A 4,732-nucleotide genomic window follows, 5' to 3' on the forward strand; every position below is an offset into this window, starting at 1 on the left:
GATTTATTCATAAACGACATATTGTTTTAAGGCATTTGGGAGACAGAACTGGATGTAAGTTTTATGATAGAGTGTATGACTGCGGCACACGCAAGCGAAGCAGCGCTAGCAACTTAAGCATTTAACATCCAAGACCAAGTAGACGAACCATTCGGTAACTTAACCTATACCCGCAGCATGTATGATTAGATTTGAAAAATTAGAGAGAGATCAGTTTCAGTTACCTGGCCTGATTACATAGATTAGAGCGTGTTTAAACATTATATTATCGGAAGGGTTCGTGAGAAACACAACATAACGAATTGAATCCAGTAAAACAATAGAGCAGGCGTGGCTATGTTCAATCAACCGCCAGGTACGCAATACTGCGTTTAATTCACCTGAATTCTTCAAACGTGTTTTCATCTTATTTTGACTTGTTCCCTGTATTCAGTTATCTGTAAAATCTATCGTACTGTATACCAAAATTGCCTTTTTTATAAAAGGATTTCCCATCATTTACCGCTGAAGACAAACTGCCGTGAAACAATAAAAAGAAACAAAATAAATTTCATTGATTAGGGTTACACTATAATAAAACTTACAATCAACCTTGATTAGGGTTACATTATAATAAAACTTATACACAATCTTGATTAAGGTTAATTTATAATAAAACTTATAAACATTCTTGATAGAGTTTACATTATAATCAAACTAACAAACAATCTTGAATAGGTTAAATGATAATAAAACTTACAAACAGTCTTAATTAACGTTACATTATAATAAAACTAACAAACAATCTTATTTGAGGTTACATTTTAATAAACTTACAAACAATCTCGATTAATATTAAATTTTAGTAAAACTTACAAACAATCTCGCATGTGAGTCAGAAACAGGGTTCAAATTATAGTCGATCACATGCCAGTTAACTGATGTCGCTTTCCGTTACGATATACTGTACTCCACCCATTATCCGGCATGCCCTCGTTTTTTCATTATCATGACATAACCCAGGGCAATGAATTCATGGTGTGGAAAAGAAGCTTATGAGAGTTTAACTTTATAAATTTAAAATGTATATCAACTGCATTTTCCTTGCACTGATATGGGCGTTCAGCTTGTCGTGTTACATGTCACTAACTAACAGCAATTTTGATAACCAGGACATATATTACTGATTTTTCAGAGATTTGAATATAGGCGACAGGTTCAGAAAGAAACAGGGGAGGGTAGCATTGGTGTTGGCAAAACGTGGTCATCTCCCTTGAGCCAAGAGGCTTGTCGGTAATTTCTGTTTGCCGACAGCTGAAAATTATTTACTTATTTATTTATTTGTTTATTAATTTTATTGATATGTTTTACGCCGCACTCAAGGCCAGCATTGTGGTGGTGAAACCGAGCAGAAACCCACTACCATTCGTAGGTTAGTTGGCAAGTATGGAATAGCAAGAAAAAAGCTATGTATATTTTACATCAAACTATACGTCTTTCTCCCATGCTATACATACTCTAAATTTTCCAACAAATTTATCCGTTTTTCAGATACATTTTCAATAGATAATTCATGACAGTAAAAAATCAATCAGTCTCTTTTCACAAATTAATCGATAAATCAACGTTTGCTGTAACAAAACAGAAATATAAGTAAAAATAAGAAAAAAGAATATATCTCATCTAACAGATCAGTGGAATCGCTTGTTACCCACAGCCTGCGTGCAGGTCATACACAGCAGGGGAAAGAACCCAGGCAAATGGTTCAGGAGCTGACATATCAATCGCTAGATAACGTAGCTTATCCACCCTCATGTTTATCTAACACATGTCTCTGTAAAAGTCGTCTCGGAAGTCCGTCTCGCAGCGTGTGACCGACAGCTAACAATCAGTTCACTATACATACTTTTTTATGTTAGCGTTGAATATAACGTAGCGGGTAATGACCATCGTGATTTTCACACACAATAATTGGAAAAAAAGACATAATTTACCCTGGACAACTTTTACTTTTGATGTCAATTAAAATTTTTGTCAATACGTTGTATGCCACACCATACAAGTCTATTTATCTTGTCTCTAGCTAAAATTGGTATTCGAACATTTATATACCTCATATTTATGGCAAGGCAGATTTGTTTATTTACATTTTTCGACTGGTGTTTTACGACGTAAGAAAATTTCACTTGTACGACAACGATCAGCATTATGGCTGAAGGAAACCAGGCAGAGGAAACTCACGGCCATCCGCAGGTTGCTGAAAGACCTTCCCGCCTGTTGCCGGACCAAAGATTTTAAAATGGTCCCTGCTGATGCCTCGCTTGGCGCTCAGCACTGAGAAGTTAAGAGTCAGGAAACATAACTGACTCGGTGTCAGTATAATGTGACTGGGTCGGTTCTCATGTCTGGTGTATTCGGCATTATATCTCAGTGGCGGCACCACTTTGGCGCCCTGCCACAAGATGGCAGACAATACCTCGTCGTCATATGACTGAAAAATTGTGAAGCACGAGATCGAACCCCAAGTATAAATACATACATATGTCCACTCGCGCAAACGCTCTCTTTCAAACATACACGTACAGCCGGAGAGGAAGCCAGTATGATCTGGACTTGAACTCACAGCGACCGCACAGGTGAGATGCTCCTGGGTCATTGCGCCGACCTGCAGGTCTAATAAGATGCATTGTCCATTTTGAATGTTTTTAACCTTCCACACATTGAAGACGTCGCGTGATGAGAACATAGAGGACAAAGAGGTGGTCTTCATTTCCACGTAGACCCTTGTTTTGTGGATTTCTCTGATGAACCTGGTGTGGAAGATTGCACGAAATCATAAGCACCCGTGGTTAATAAAAAATACATCACATAAACCAAGCATTCAACGATTCAAGCAATACGCCGAGGGATGAAAAAATAAATAAATAAATCAATAGATAAATAAATAAATAAATCAGTAAATAAATAAATCAGTACATAAAAAATAAGAAAAAAAATCAATTATATATTAAATGCAGGTAAACAATGAGTGAAATGACACATAATAATTCTATCCAAAGTAAAAAACGTTAATGAGGAAATCTATTAAAATAATAGTAAATGAAGTAAATATAGATAAATATAATGGATCAAGAAAACTAAAAAGTTTGGAATAAATCTTCGAAGATTCCACAGCGTAAACATGTAAGACGAGTGCAGTAATCAGTGCGCATTGACCTTGAAAGATAGTACACAGCCGTAATCCCGAAAATGGTGTGGGTGCTGCATTGTCACCGCAACGCCCTGGTGGTGACACTATATTATTCTACTTGCATTCTGTATGCTTTGGGTTTTATGTCGTATGAAAGCAACGTAGAACGGAAGTACATCTCTAAAATATTTCGATGACCCCAGATACAATTTTTGATAATGGCGTTTTACAAGAAATATCAAAAGTATTGGAACGATTTGCGCGTAAACTGCAGATGTGAGTGCTCCATTCATGGCTCTATTGCCAATGCATTTAAACCAAAGAACAATATCAGAGCAATTTTCACGTTACTACGTACATTCCAAGGTGCTCTGGACACCAGCATGAGCTGGACTTGAACTCACAGCGACCTTGGTCATAATGATATTTTGTGTCATAAGGGCTGTGATGGTAATGATACCATGTGTCATTATGATTGTTACCATAATGTGATATGAGGATTGTGGTGGTAAAGATATCATGTGTCACTATGATTGTTACGCTGATGTGACATGATAATTTTGGCCAGAATGATATAGTGAGACAAAACTGTTGTAGTGGTAATGATATAAAAGAGATTATGACGGTTGTAGCATTTTGACATAGTTATTGCTGTCATAATGATATGATGTCACATAATGGTTGGGGGTATTTTAATATAATTTGATATTCTGATTGTTTTTATGTCGGTATAACCTGACATAACAGTTGTGATGGGATATAATGACTGTGGCGAAGCCAAGATGACGTGAGAGTATTTGCGGGTGCCTGCCACTTATGCCAAGAGACAGACTCAACGTTCAGGTGACTCTGTATCACAGCTAAACAAGATTGTCTGTGTATATATATACAATACATTATAAATGCACATAGAGTATGACTCAAATCCGTGTGGGTGACATTGTTATTGAATGCAGCTGTCTGACCTAGATGTACAAACATCCTAGACATTTTATCAACTTTCCCTCCGCAATACACACTATTTAACTTAATGCCACGTTTTCTGAATGCTGTTCTAAGTAAAATTTGCTCCTCTTTTACATGCGTGGTATTAAGTTTGTGTGTTTGTTTAATTGGTGTTTTACGCTGTATTAGGTCCCCCTAGTATTAGGTCTAAAGGCTATGTATACACTGTCCCGGCGCAGGTGGGTTAACGCCATTTATGGTTGATAGTGTACAAATGCAGTGATGATAGCTGTAGGTCTCACCGGGATTTGAACTCCAATTCCAGACGCTTCCACCACAAACTATAACTATATTTCTCATGCAGGCACTAAAAACCTTCTCTCTTTGTTATAAAAATGGGCACATATTCTGATATGGAAGATATGTTTATTGCTTTATTTATGTCTTAATTTATGTATACATGTATTCTTAATTGCTCTTTTACATAGTTCTCAGAAATATTTTCTCATGTAGTAATGGTGCCTTCCTTCCCCAGCTCACCACCTACGTGCAATGTAAATGTTACATGACTTTTCCTCAGTCAGAAAACAACGTTACCAATATAGAACACATATCCGT

This window comes from Liolophura sinensis, chromosome 2 (assembly GCF_032854445.1).
Source record: "Liolophura sinensis isolate JHLJ2023 chromosome 2, CUHK_Ljap_v2, whole genome shotgun sequence".
NCBI lineage: Eukaryota > Metazoa > Mollusca > Polyplacophora > Chitonida > Chitonidae > Liolophura > Liolophura sinensis.